Source organism: Sinohyriopsis cumingii, chromosome 18, assembly GCF_028554795.1.
Source record: "Sinohyriopsis cumingii isolate HCF-2022 chromosome 18, ASM2855479v2, whole genome shotgun sequence".
Taxonomy (NCBI): Eukaryota; Metazoa; Mollusca; class Bivalvia; order Unionida; family Unionidae; genus Sinohyriopsis; species Sinohyriopsis cumingii.
The window spans coordinates 63,416,981-63,432,740 of record NC_142978.1 but is presented as its reverse complement, the minus strand read 5'-3'; the positions used below and the strand labels follow the sequence as shown (position 1 = coordinate 63,432,740).

At 37.1% G+C, this 15,760-nt stretch overlaps 2 protein-coding genes across 4 annotated transcripts in view; one reads left to right on the top strand and one right to left on the bottom strand.

The window, feature by feature from the left end:
- The window catches only part of LOC149776786 (uncharacterized), a 183,011-nt gene extending 180,955 nt beyond the window's left edge, over positions 1 to 2,056 (bottom strand). For both annotated transcript variants that reach the window (XR_016416126.1, XM_089941469.1), the window contains exon 1: positions 1,876 to 2,056. The gene's annotated coding sequence lies outside the window, so the exon portion shown is untranslated. The remainder of the gene's footprint in view (positions 1 to 1,875) is intronic.
- The window catches only part of LOC149776785 (uncharacterized protein C22orf15-like), a 150,336-nt gene that overhangs the window by 37,578 nt on the left and 96,998 nt on the right, over positions 1 to 15,760 (top strand). For both annotated transcript variants that reach the window (XM_089941474.1, XM_089941475.1), the window contains one exon: positions 13,773 to 15,455. The gene's annotated coding sequence lies outside the window, so the exon portion shown is untranslated. The remainder of the gene's footprint in view (positions 1 to 13,772; positions 15,456 to 15,760) is intronic.

The window sequence follows — 15,760 nt, the reverse complement described above, 5'->3', positions numbered from 1 at the left end:
TTCACTCTTTTCTTGTCACTGATTTAAAGAGCCTAAAACATAACAATTGACAAGTTAAAAAAAAAGGATGTCTATGATAAAGAAGTACATCTTTATTTACTGTAAAAATTTAGAGACTGTGGTTCCCATTAAATATTTTACTAGCTCCAGCCACCCAGGGTCAATGGTGTAAGGTTACAGGGCTGGCTCATGCAATTGAAACAAACAACACATGATAGTGGATAGATTATGTGTTTGTGGACATACTGTAAATCAATGATAGCAAATTTCCAATAATTAAAAGTCAAACATTAAGTTTAATGACCAATTACTGTGAAATTTTAAGCTCGCTAAGTAGATAAAAAGTGCTTAAAATAGTTAGATAACTGCAGTTTAATTTGGAATAAATAAGCTCATAATGATAAATTTTGATTGCAATTTCCCACTTTTTAAAATTCCAATAAACATTAAAGGCTGCAAAGGAGTTTGTGTGGAGAGTGGATATATGGTTATAATTTGGTTATTCAAGTTTTGTGCAGTTTGGTATGTAGACAAAGGGTCTGCAGTTAATACAATCATATTTGTAAGTTTAGTTATAGAAAAGTCATCAGGGAATGCTCTCTCTTAAATCACCTGGGACAGTTTATAAGCTTGGGTAAAACAGTACAGGGAGTCAGCATGCAGAACTAAGTGCATTAGTGTTTAATTACATGTAGAAAAGAAAAACTCTCTTAAGACTAGTTCCTTTAAGCACAGTTACCTTTGATTAGGCACATCAACACATCTCAGTTCTCCCTGTAGCCTTAACTTTTCATTAACTGACTGAGAGAGGGCCATTATAAAATAAATGAGGTTCCATGAGGACCGTTTATGACAACATAAATTTTTGACAGTGTGGGGGAAGTACAAGTGTGATTCATACAGTAATATGGCATCTTGCATCCTTGGTGTGGGACTTTCTATTTAACACGTACTCACTGACCATGAAAGCTGAAAGTACTTTAATAATAAGGCAAGTTACAAAGTTACCCTGTTGCTACAAAAACAGAAATTACATCATTTACCCACAATAACCTGCAAGCACATTGTTTTTGAACAAATTAAACATTAAGGTGTTCTCTTATGCCAAACAAATAATTCATTTCATATTTGTAAGAAGGATTTAATATGCAAAAAGAAATCTCACATATGTAAAGAAAACAATTTTTGTGCACAGGTGAAATTCATCTTCTCATATTTTTTAAAATGGTTTGTTCTTGTTGCATATTTAAAAGAACTTTCTGATATGATTTTTTTTCCCCCTCAAATATGCCAAATTCCTTACTAAATTTGTCAAACAATATATTTGATATGTGCAAAAAGATGTTATATATGGCGAAGGAAAAAAAATGTGAAAAAATAAACTTTTTTAACTTATGGTAAAAAAATTCACATATATAAATAAATTACTCCCACACGTTTAAAAGCACTAACGGTAAAACACCTACCACAGATACCTATTCATATGCATTATTTGACAATTTGAAAATACCTTCCATCAATTTACTTTGATGTCTACTTGAAGGGAAATCCTGACAGTGTAATCGCATTTTCAGCTGTACAGACTGTAAGGCAATTTAAACAGGAGCACTGTCTTCTTTTATAGTTTGACCCTGGGGTTACGACAATGGCCACACGAGCTCTTCTATCACGAGTTAATTACGCATTGCGTCACATCCTCTTCGTATATCAGCTTCATGAGAGAGAGAGAGAGAGAGAGAGAGAGAGAGTTAGCTCATTATCATCGGGATTTAATGCTGCTGATCTACAAATTCCAGACTGTCTGGTTTTGTGGTTTAATCAATCATTAAAAAAAAAAAATGACTATATAGCACGATGTATTGTTGTCAAGTCTACCTGGATAATAAGATTCTCTATCGTAAAATGACACCACCTTCACATCTGAAAGGTCGACAGGTCTCGCATCAAAATCTGATATGATTTCAAATACAAAATCTGATACATTTCTAAATGAATTCATATGGATCTATATGCAACTGGCTATTTCACCCCTCCGGCTAACCCAACCAGCTCTTGAACAACTCTACGTGTCAATTAAGAGGGAGAATCATTAAGGGAGATAATCAGTATGATCACCGTGCGTTGCAAATAATTATGCATCGACGATACTTGCGATAACCTATAACCGTTCGAATAATAATAATAATAATAATAACAATAATAATAATAATAATAATAATAATAATTTTAATAATTTAATAATGATTTCAGAGGATGGTAGATCAAGCAGTAATCACAAATTCCTCGTTGCTTTCAAGGGTCCAAATTTCCAACATTCATACACGAAAACAAACTTTTTGGGTTCTTTAAATGATACAATAAATACTGCCCTCGTAATATCACATCAAAATGTCTTAAATTTTACAGCAGAAAGTTAGTACAATATGCATCAGTGACAAAGTAGATATTTCAAAATTATTTGAACAATTTTAGTTTACCTTATGTGTGTTATTGTCCCAAGAGAATGCACGAAAATAGCACGTACTAAAGTGTGTGTGTGTGTGTGTGTGTGTGTGTGTTGTTGTTGTTGTTGTTGTTGTTGCGGTTCTACTGTTGGTGTGGAATTATGAGAATGTACCTTCTTACAAGCTGTCCGCTTTATTTGGCTATCGTGATCTAAAGGGTGATCGCTCTCGGTATTGTTGTTGCCCGGATCGAATAAATATTAAAATAAAGTGTGAATTTATAGATGGAATAAATAGAGATCTGAGCAGAGTTATAGAACCGAATGACACGAGCCCCGGCATATGGAAAACAAAAATTTAATCAATTACATACACAACTGGGGTAATGCATTACATTAGGAAGATGCACTTCTTTTTGGAATAATCTCTCACCGAATTTCAAACACAAATATATTTATATAAATAGCCGATCTTTCTTAAATGACAGAATTAGTTCATCATATAATCGAGTGAACGACCAAAGTCATAGCCTTGAACAACTTCATAACATGCTTATTCCGGTCATCTCTGACTTCACTATGGTGGTTCCTCTAGGTCGGTGCTGCCCAACCCGCGGCCCGCGGGCTGATTGTAAATGGCCCGCCAGATCTCGAGCAGCTATATAGTCGTTGCTTGTCAGTTTTCTGCTGAGGTCCTCGGCTTTAAGAAAAACAGTTTTCAGTGGCCCATGGTGTCAGAAAGGTTGGACAACACTGCTCTAGGTCCTTTCGCTTTTTCTCTTTTCCGACCTTCCTACTGTCTCGCCTCATTTCGGCCCTCACACGTTGTGTGGGTTGGTGGATACGTAAGTAGATACTTCAGTGGATACGTCCGTGAAGCTTTTTCCCTTACAAAATAAACAGAGGCGACCTAAATCTTCTGTCAGTTGTCCTACTGGGAACAGATCATTACTCCCCTCTCGTTATGTCCGATATCGTTCTATCGGAATTCCAACAGACCAAAGGCTGTCTGGTTAAGCTAAACATGGCAGACCATAAGCAAACCTAGTTTCAAAAGATTAATGTACTTCTTAATGGCTATTTCATTACTGATTCCCATTAACATTACACGAGACATAACGGTTCCGTTTTCGTCTCAATTACACAAATGACTGAATGAAATTCATTACTTGACTTAACTACGTTATTTTCAGCGAATGCACACATTCCAGTCTTTAGCACACATGAAACCACCTAAGATCGGTGAATTTGAAATCAACGGATTCTCGTAACTCATATCAACTAAAGTATTGCACGAAATTCTTAGATTCCTATAAGAATCAAAAAGACGAATTCAAACAATTCGTCAAACTTATATAAAGAAGATCATTGTACGGATTCAGATAGATTAACTCAAACACAGTTACACTCATTTCAAGAGAATTGATCTTCAGATTTAAATAAATAAATTCATGCAAATATAAACAATTAAATTCAAGCAAATCATTATGTTGGTATCAACGAAGTACGTGAAATTGACGCAAATACATTGTGCCTTCAGGCTTTGTTCGCTTCAACCGCCAAAACTGTATCCGTTGACTTTCCAGGCATCCGGTCCCTTTGACCTATGTTTTACGAGAGAATTTCTTCCAAATTTACTCTCGAAGTCCCTTATAATTTCACTCTTGCAGGAAAACTGCAGACTGACTAGATTTTCTTCGATGAGGGCAATTTACCCCAATACATTTTGTGTGGGAACCACACGCTTTATATAGCGTAAGCAATCAGGATTAAATATATTTACCGCCTATTATACATAGGCGCCACAATTGTGGTCAACATGACTTATAGAATTCCAAACAACAGATCTGGAAAATTTCAAAGCTGAGAGTTCCGATATAAAATCGAAGTTAACCGTCTCTTTTCTAGTCGTCTAACGGCTACGTAAACCAAGGCTTAATTAAGAATCACTTCCTCTTCCGACACATACATTATAAATCATTGCAGTATAACAAGCATCTGTTCCCCATAAATCTAATTAATTGTTATCTGGCCCAAATAAAATGTGCTCGTTATAGATCGACATAAATTTGCATCCTTACACAAACACACACACACGCGTATGTATATATATATATATATATATATATATATATATATATATATATATATATATATATATATGCGTTCACTGAAGTTTCTTTTTGTGTTTTTAAAACACAAATGCGTTCATTGCATCATATATGAAAACTTAAGATCATCAAATTAATGCACCAGCCAACAAAATAATTTAAAAAAATGGAGATTTTTATTTTAGGCGTTTTACAAACAGTAGGAAGTATGTTGGGTATTCTGGCATTCAACTTGAGAACAACAACATTGAACATGACAAAATTGTTGGCAAACCTATCTGTTTTGAAGGATAACATTCAAAAGATTAAAGGGGTAAATTTTGTTTATTTCAACAAATGAAGATATACTCTGATTTTTCAGAATAAAATACAGATATACATATTATTTTCAATGGCCATTCACAAATTCCATCAGTGTCAAATCATTTCAACATACAGTTATTTTCATGTAATGATATTGCTCTTCCTAAGATTACTCCTACTGTTGGCAATCTAATCATAAGTGTCATATTTTGAAACTTTCGACAGTTGTTTTTAAAATTTATTTTAATCTTGACTGACCAGCTTCTTCTTTGCTTTTTAATCTAAATGATACAAAATCGTTTCTTTAGAAAACAAGTAAGTGTTACCTGTACCCTTTAAAGATCGTGACCTCCGATGAAATCTTTTTAACGTCTAATTAGCAAAGAACATGGTTGTTGCTTACTTTTATTATTACTATATTGTCTTTGCAGCTGAAATTACATAAATATATTGTATACCTAAGCCAACACCATTAGGATAACACAGACAATTTAAAAATCGTAAAGCAACATACTTCCATGCATTCCTTTCGTTTTCTTTTCACGCTTTCTTTTGCTCTTTATAATGTTCACTATCAATGTTCTAATGCTGTGAAATAACACAACATTTTGTTATGCCAATTTCAGTGCTAAATTCACTTTTAAATGTGTTTACGTGTTTGTTACTTCGCTTTTGTATATGTCAGTTCTACTTCTGTTTTGTTTTGTTCACTTTTGATTGCACTGGATCACTTGTAAAGTCTTGTTTTGGCCATCTATGTATTAGCTTGCAATTTGCAAATTATTAACACAGTATTGTTGTTCTTCCATCGAGCTCGAAGATGACCATGACAGTACTCAATGATTTAGTCTGGTTCCCTGACTTCTCTCCACTCCGTTACTCTTCATAACAGAGCGAAGGAGTGGAGAGAGAACCAGACTATCAATGGTTTGGTTTATGTGAACACTTGATCAGGCCCATTGTCTGCTCCGAACTCTCTTTGGCACATTGAACAGAACATGCCGCTTGTGGTTGCTTGATCAATAGAAGACGTAATGCATTTTGGAGATATGCACTCGTCGTGTTTCTGCATTGCCTCTGCAAGTCTCTTCAGATCATTGTCTTTAGTCCAAGTATGGTGAGACTACACTAAGTGAAACGATCTTGTTTAAGATATCCCAAAGCACCCTAGCGTTGAAGTGTTTCAAGGATGACCTGTTTGATTCTTTGAAGCGTTTCTTCTGTCCTCCCCTAGATCGCTTTCCCTCCTTCAGCTCGCCGTAGGAGATCTTTGATGATTGCTCGTATGACATCCTAGCGATGAGGCCTGTCCATCTCATATGCAGTTTCTCAGCAGAATGAAGATGCAAGGAATGCCTCTCTATGTGAGAACTTCCAAATCTGGGACCTTGTCCTGCCATCTTATCCTCATTAGTTTTCTCAGTCAGCCCATGTGGAAATGGTACAGTTTCTGGGCATGATGTCTGCACATGTCAAGCTAATGCACGAGTACAGCAGGGTGGCAAACATAATGGCTATGTAGACCGTCCGTTTTATTTACAGACGGATGTCTCTGCACCAGCACATAAATACATATAGTCTGCCGAAGCTTACGCCTAATTTGTTATATGACCATTCACTGTGATGATAGGCTCTAAGTAAAACTTTCTTTGTGCAGGTTGGTGCGTCACCTTTGACTTTTTGATACTGATTGTGAAGCCAAAATTATCACAGGGTGAAGACAAATGGTCCTTACTCGGTATCATACCAGACTCAGGCTTGACATTCTTGGAACGGGGCCCCGAGTGGCCGAGTGGTCTAAAGCGCTCTCCGTTACGGATCACTGCCATCTCACCTTTGTCTGCGTGGGTTCGAGTCTTGGATTCGGCCATTGTGGGTATGTGAGAAAGCTTGCCAGTAGCTTCTCGTGGGTCGGTGGTTCTTCCTGGGGTTTTCCCGGGTTCTTCCTCCACTATTAATACTGGCCGCCATGCATAGCCTATCATGTGCTGAAAAATGGCGTTAAACCCCACAACAACAACATTCTTGGAACAGTCGCCATTAAACACATCACGAGCAGTCCCTTCCTGCACCTTCATTTTTACCCATCTCTCTTCGGACTGAAGAACTTAACATAAGCCTGGTACCTGTTGTCGACCCCAGTGTAATAGTCACGGAAGGCATATGTAAGCATGGCAGAGGACCACACGAAGCCTTGTTTGACTCCATTTGTAACTGGAAATGGTTCAGATGACTCACCGTCGTACACGACACGAGCGAGCATGTCACTATATAAGTGCCGAGTCATTACGATTTTTTTCTTCTTCTGGGCAACTAAATTTTGTCATTATGTTCCAGAGGCCCTCACGACTGACTGCCAAATGCAGGTCAAAGAAAGTTGTGTACAGGTTGGAGTTCAGTTGTTGACGAGTGCAAACACTATGTCTACCATTCTATCTTAAAGGTACACTGACTCTCAGACAGGAACCCTTGGTTGACGTGATATGCATGACGATTCGGCAGAATTCTGGTAATACTTTTGCTGGCTACTGACAGTAACGATATAACATTATCATAGTCATCGCATAGTCTGTTGCCTTTCCGTTTGTTCACGTGGACGATCGATACATCCTTGTAGGCATGGGGTATTGTTCATATAGTCAACATTGACTGGAAGAGTTCGATTCGTTTCTGAGCCAAGGTTTAGCATCCGACATTGTAGACTCCTGCTGGTATATCATCTACTTCAGCTGATTTGCCATTCGATAGCAAATCCGTTGCTTTCTTAATTTCAGTCAGCGTTCGAATATCAGCAAATGATAGATAGATTTCCATTAAGGGCAATGTGATCAATTCTTTCAAATATTCTTTAACTGTTAAATCTTTATACGTTTCATTTGTAATAGTTATGTTCAGTTCCTGTTTGTATTGGTCAGTTTGTGTAGAAATTGGGTTATTGTTCGGGGGGGGGGGGTAAATAGCGGTTCTTTTTTCAGCTGGCAATGACTTTATCACACGTTGTCGTTGCACCTCTGGTGCATGTGGTTCGCACCCAGAAAAGACTCTTGTACATTTATCAACAAGAAAATCGTACTTGTTGCAACCCTCGCCGAAGCACCGTCATTTTGTCAGCTCGACAAGAACGAACTGATTATGTGCCGAAGGCATGCCTCTAGTTAACCAGTACGTGCCGCAGTCACTTTTTATCCGAAACAAACATCTTCTACACTCACGAGTATACGATTGGTGGCAAGATTTAGACAGAAAATTGTGGATTTGAATATTTTGTTTGTACATGTGAGTTATTTTATTGACTTCAGCACAGATTACCGCCTCTCAGTAAAAATTTATCAGAAAGTTTAAAGGCATTAAAAAAGCTGAATGTTTTCAAGCGGCAGGAGTGTTGACAGAATAAGAAAATGCATTTTTATTTGGAGTCGTGCGAATTTTAGATACAGAGTGAAGGCAATCAGAGCTAAAGCATCCATGAATGTTAGAAATAAAGATAAGAAGGTTAGATATGTATATAAGGTTAGGTCATATAGGCTTTAAACTTGCAATATTTTATTCTGTCAGAAAATCAATTTGACTGGAAGGGGTTGGGGAAATATTATTTTATATTAATTTGGCTGCACTCTTATTGTAGTTTGTATATTCGTTCAACTTCGGAATGTGATGCATTACTTGAAACGATTTACCCTTGTCCATAAGAGGTTCAATGTATCCATTAAAAAAACCTTTTACATATTAGTTGGAATGTTTGAGAATATACGCTTCAACAGAGTACTTTCAGTTGAAATTATCGAACAAAGCTGATCTATATGGATGCAATAGTTTTGTCATCTGTGAATACGTTATTGTTACATTGGCCGACATGGAAATAGAGATCACTCATGTAAACTAGAAACAGAATGAGACCTAAATAAGACCGCTGGAGAACGCCATGAGTACAGATCTTTAAATTAGATTGATAATAATTAACTACTACTTCACTACTATAAATGGTACCCAAAACCCCACTCACCATTATTTAATAAATTATTTATGTATTTGTTTATTATTGTATTGGTTCTAAGTGTGATATGTAACAGTACACTTATTTGTTTTAAAAAGCGACAACGTTAATTGCGTATGACATCGCTAAAGCAAAGTACTTTTAATCTAATTTACGTCAAAAGGAGGTGCATGATACTTGATTCCTCACAAATTAGTATAACCTAAAATTATTTGAATCTTCAAAAATCATTATTGTCAATACACGTCTCAGTATCCTACTTCTATGACGCTTTTTTTTCTTCTATCGTATACAGGGAAATTTTATCTACCTGCTTTTATTTATAAGGTAACTCGCAAGCCAATGACCAAAAAATGTTATTGGGTTCAAATCGGTTGCCAAATGCAGGATCCATGATGACAATATCATCTGATTCGTTCATGAGATTTAGAACTTTTAGCGGGACGCAAACATTAATCTAAGATATATTATAATCAACTACTTTATATATTATCATTCTTTGATTCCAAATTTATTTTCTACAGATGTCCAACATAAACAGTTCTCATGACGTACAAAGGAAAGATACTGACGTCTTGATACAACAATCACATGTCGCAATATCTAATTCATATTTCGAAAAATTCAATTCGTAGGTTTCGTCAAAACACCACAGGAAATATACATGTACATTGATTTACCAAATTTAAAGAGGTCTTCCAATTAGGTTAACTGACCTGTCAAGTTTGAGTTCATCTGCCACATAGGTGAATCCAACCCACCCAACCCTATGTAGGAAATTTGGAAGACCTATATATTCCAGTATGTTGTTGTTGTTGTTGTAGGGTTTAACGCCATTTTTTAGCACACGATAGGCTATACATGGCTGCCAGTATTAATGGTGGAGGAAGAATCCGGGAAAACCTCCGGAAAGAACCACCGACCCACGAGAAGCTACTGGCAGGCTTTCTCACATACCCACATTCGCCGAATTCCAATATGTAAACATGAGGATAAATGATATCTACTCCTTGTACGATTCTAAATACAGCCAAGAATGTGAAATTTGGGGATTTTGAAAACTCAAAATGACGCGACGCGTAATTATCTACGATGAAGAACTTAATAAGGAGTCAATTTATGATCCGATTCTGCATGATTTATCAGTACGTATATAAGAAATATATATTCTCTGGCAAGGAGACTAAATTGATTCTATCGGAATACATGTGATGTTTAGCGGATGCATAACATACGAAGCAAGATAGCTATAAAAATAAACACAGTTGTGTATTATTATTTCCAAAATCGTATACATGCATTGTTAGAAATATATAGACTGCACATTCAATGACCTTAGGAACAAAGAATTTGCCTCATACAGGAAAGTAATTTGATGTCTACAAAAGGTACAAATAATTGCAACATTGTCATAGAATGTCCTTAAAAGATCACGACACCCTCCTCTTCCACGCAAATATCTACTTTGTTGCAAACCCCACATTATGTTAGTCAACGTTCTTTTCAATATCATCATTATTGTCAGTAAAGCTGTAATAATAATTAACATTTGCACAAGGAGATGCTCTTCTGTCCGTCTCTAGATAAACTCTATTATCACCTTATGTCCTATTTCAATTACGTATCGGGACATTTGGCTATCAGGAGAGGACCAGTTAATGTTTAAACTAAAAAACTGTGCATGTTATGGAAGGTTGGCAAGGTGGCAAGAAATTAAGACCAATAACATCAGCGCGAGAGAGTGCCTAATTGGACTGAAATTTCTGTCCTGTTTTATCGACCAACAAAAAATTCTGGGTTTTTACAACTGCTTCTGTAATACGTATGTTGCTACTTAATTCCAATTCAAAACGGAAATATCAAATGGATATTATTATTTTTCAAGTTTGGTTTTCTTCGTCTAAATTTTCATTTAACGGACATATGTGCTAATTGTTCTTCAGCCTAAATATTAGTGCAGTACGAGGCGTGCTTTATAGAACTCATTTCCTTAATCTCTTGCATTCAACTAGTGCCTTTTGTTTCCAGAAACAGTGGCAAACATAACATCGTGTTATATAGTCGACACAATTTGGGCAATAAAAGAAAAGCCGTGTCTTGCAGACTCCAATGTTTTAGGGACATGCCTATGTATGTCACGAATTCTTGCTTGTTCATCATGGTGCATTCAATTGTCTCTACACTAATGAATGTTCAGTTGATTCAAAGACTATATCCATAAAAGATTGTATTAATTGTGTCCTTTATTTCTGTCATAATTAGCTACATATATTTTTTAATATATTTTTATTATAACAAAAGCTTCTAGATACAGATTTATAGGTTTCAGTTTTACTGGATATTCCTTACTGATTAATACACCTGGGATTCGATGTGTGGTTGGGTGGATGTGGGGTGGTGGGGGTGGATCACTGATATAATTTCAAACTGTACTGATGTTTCCTTGAGTTTCACCCCTTCTTCCATTTTGGCCCTGTCATTCGTATTATTTAAACAATTGAAAATGTTTTCATATGTCCATTAAAGCTTCAGTAACACAAACCATTCTCCACATTCGTCACGGAAAAGAAAGAAACAAAAAAAAAAAAAACAACAAATTACTACATAATAAATGCCATTACTACGAGGAAACAAAAGACAAAATGTGATTTCTTAATAAATCCTCAGGATCATATTTTTATACCATGTTGCACAAGAAAAATAAAATGGACGTTCGTTTTATCGGTATTCGAAATGCAGGTAGCAATTTTAACAACAGTTTTATTGTAATTTCAAATAATATTGCAATTGCATGTATGTATGTATGTATGTATGTATGTATGTATGTATGTATGTATGTATGTATGTATGTATGTGTGTGTGTGTGTGTGTATGTATGTATGTATAAATGTATGTATGTGTGTGTGTGCGCGTGTGTGCGTGCGTATGTGTGTGTATGTATGTATTTATGTGTCGCAAAATGACCTGGGGCTTATTTCCAAGGCCGAGAAAGATATTTTTCTGATGAACACAACCAAGAAGTCAAATGTGAACGAAAGGACATTGTAATATATATAGACCATTAAGAAGGTGATGTCGTATGACGGTACTCACGTAACCATCAGTGACCCTTCAACAAATATTGTGCACGGTTTGACTTTGTAAAGATACTTTTACTACGAGTATTTTCTCTGTTACCATGCGTTACGATGTCTGCAGTGTGGCAGTTTATAGCGATGTCTTGCACTGGAGCAACGTGCCACATACATGAAGCATGATGTCCCACCCAGTCACATTATCCTTGCGCCAGGCCGACCAGTGATAACACTAACCTCTTAAGCTGTCCCAGTCGGACGTTCTAACCACTAGGCCACAGGAGCGGTTTCGTATATTTTATTTATACCACATACGAATACAACTACTATTCTAGAGCTGGGTACGACGAACATGTTGTACCACAGTATTTCTCAACATGCCGCGATACGTACTAAGGTATATCGCAAATATATTACTTGACCAGAAATGTAATGTTCTGGTGCCGGGAACTGGGACCTTTTAAAACATTTCCATCTCTCAATATCTGGAAATCATATCTTGAACTGTTTTACAGCTACAAAACACCATAGTATATACATGATATTCACTGAAAAATACAATAATATTTGGAGAAAATAAAATCAAATAAAGCAGAAAAATGAAAAGCCACCCTCTCCCTACGATCGAAAATTAAATGGAAAGTACATTATATTAGACGAGTTTTCTGTGTGTCTATTAATTGCTGTACAGGTTGTAATCTAAAGTCTGTAACTAAAGTGGGATGATTATTCTTACACTATATTGGACACCATTATTCTGACATTATAGATCTAGTTGTTAAAAATTAGAAATATTGACGCTGAAGTCTATAATTTACTAGATACACGTGTATAAATATGTGATTAAAAAAGAATATATATATATAGTTATATTTTAAATATTCAAAATTAATTTGCGACACAGATAACTGTTTCTTTTATATATAAAAACATATTTAAAAAAAAATTTGCATTGCAAAATGAAAACATGCTGCTAATATCATTACATTAGTAACTAGATTACTCGGGAATTTCCGTACATTTCTTACTGACGGAAACTATCGAAGCACCGGTACATTGAGACAGTATCGTATGATGTACCACAGCAAAAAGTAAAATACCACTCTAAGCAGGTCTTGCGATAATATCGCGCACCTCTAACACTTATACATTTCCAACATAATTAAGATTCAGAACAGGAAAATGTGTTTCGACGGAGGAAGTGAACTCTTCACACCCATTCTCAGTGTGTCCGGTACGAAATGAAAGTCTGCACTGATTGTAGCTATTCACAGTTCTTTTTTAATAATTGTTGTTGCTTCGTAGGGTTTAATGTCATTTTTCAGCACATGATAGGCTATACATGGCGGCCAGTATTAATAGCGCAGGAATAACCCGGGAAAACCCTGGAAAATACCACCGACCCACTAGAAGCTAATGGCAAGCTTTCTCACGTACCCACATGGGCCGAGCCCGAGACTCGAACATACGCAGCCAGAGGTGAGACGGCAGTAATCGGTAACGGTGAGCGCTTTAGACCACTCTGCCATTTGGGGTCCCCTTTTTGAATAGTTAATTTGCTTTCTTTTTTGATCTTCTATTTGATTCATACTGATGAAGCAAACGAAGGATATGCCTGTGATAAAAACATTAAATATGGTTTAAATGAAGAAAGAAGTGCACTGCAAACATTCCATGGCTAGCGTCCAGAACAGTGAAAGTGCGGCTATTTGAGACATTAAAACGAGTGGGGAATATGCTAGACAAAACGCCCTCCCCCCAACAACCCCCACCCCACCCCCAACAAATTTCCAAACATTTAAAGTTACCTACAACAGAATTAACTCTGCCAATGTTTTCTTTCTAAGGTCACTGCGCCGGTCCCAAGCCAGAACAAAAGAGGAGGGTTCTGTGATGGGTTTGAAGCCCACCCAGGCAAAACAAAAAGAGGAGGGTTCTGAGATGGGTTTGAAGCCCACCCAGGCAAAACAAAAAGAGGAGGGTTCTGTGATGGGTTTGAAGCCCACCCAGGCAAAACAAAAAGAGGAGGGTTCTGTGATGGGTTTGAAGCCCACCCAGGCAAAACAAAAAGAGGAGGGTTCTGTGATGGGTTTGAAGCCCACCCAGGCAAAACAAAAAGAGGAGGGTTCTGTGATGGGTTTGAAGCCCACCCAGGCAAAACAAAAAGCTCATGACCACATCTACATCTCAAGGATAGGAGCACCCACTCTCCAAGATGTCCGAGTGCACGATGGAAGGGTTCGGGGAGGGGGAAAATGCTGGATCTGCAAGATTTTACTTGAGTTAAGTTGAAACTGAAAACTATAACGAAGAAGGAGAGAACCGAAAAAGACAGACATGGAAGAATCGAAAGTCGAGGTAATAAAAAGTACGTTCCAACCAGAACTGCCCAGTTGGTCCAGGGTACTGTTAGATGACGCAGATAAAATGTAGAGGAAATCTGGCAAAGGTGGAAGCGCATTTCAAATGGCACAACGGATAACGTCCTTTAAGTTTTTAGAGGAGAAAGAAACGAGCACTGGATCCATAATGACATATGGAGGTTAAGAGACGATAGGAAGACCATGAAGGCTACAAAAGAACAAGAATAACCCGAAGCAGTGAAACAACGACTGCGGGAAAGTTTTAAAAAGGATACGTTGGTCCAAAGAAGTTGCTCAAGAGACGATGCATATAGAAGGAAAGAGAAAAAGAAAAAGAACACGCCGCAAAATATGGGGACTCTGATACACTGTACGAGTTAAGAAACGACTTCCTGATAGCATATATATCATTGAATGCCAATCAAAGATACAAGTGGAAGAACGTTGACAACGCGAGGAGAACAGCTAGAACAATGTAATCAATAATTTCAAGCCGTCTTTATATGTGCTAAGTCATTGCTTCTCCGTACTTTCTTCAACGACAGATCGATAGAGTTGGGCATATATCCCAATATCATTTTAGTAGCAGAAATAAAGGCAGCAATCAAGAAACTAAAGAAAACAAAACAGCAAATCAGCAGGAACTGACAGCAGTCGAGCAGAATACCAAAGGTGGCGCAATGACAGAAGCACTCTCTGGAGAAAGAAAGTAACAAGGTATTGCATTTAGAGGAAGTCCCTACTGGATGGAACAATGAAATGATATAGAACCTACCGACAACAGGAATTCTTACTATCCGCACAAAGTGTAGAGGGATACATTTACTATCTATCCCAAGGTAAGACTATCAATATACTTAGAAGGATCGGGGAAGCAATTGCTTAGTATTTCCAACCTCAGCAAGCCGAATTTGGGCCAAGTCTTTCCTGTTGCGATCAGAAGTTTACGTTGCGACAAGTTATAGACAGGTGCATGGCATGGCAGAAACCAATGCTTATTAATTTCATTCAACATCATACAAGGAGACGAGCTGTAACAAGCTACTAAAAAATACGTGATTCCCGCAAATTCATCAACACCATAAAGAGTTTGTACTGGGGTTACCAATGTTCCATATGAATGGAAGGTGAATTAGGCAGCTTCTTCGAGATTTGCTCGGATGTCAGGTAAGGATGGATGAGTCTACCACCTTGGCATAGTTATGGACTGGGCCATGAGGTCAATGTGTAAACCGACAAGTAAAAAAATGGGTTGTGGTCAGAAGCTAAGCGACTTAGATTTAGCATATGACGTAGCGTTATTACACTAGTCATTTCAAACCATGCAAACCATGCCATTAATCACTGAGACAGAAGCAAAAATGATTGACCTCAGTTAAATGGGAATAAGACAGATGTAACGACAATTGGAAATTAGGCAATGAAAGACATTAAATGTGTTAAGAGAGACGAGGTGTAACAATGTTAAAAGA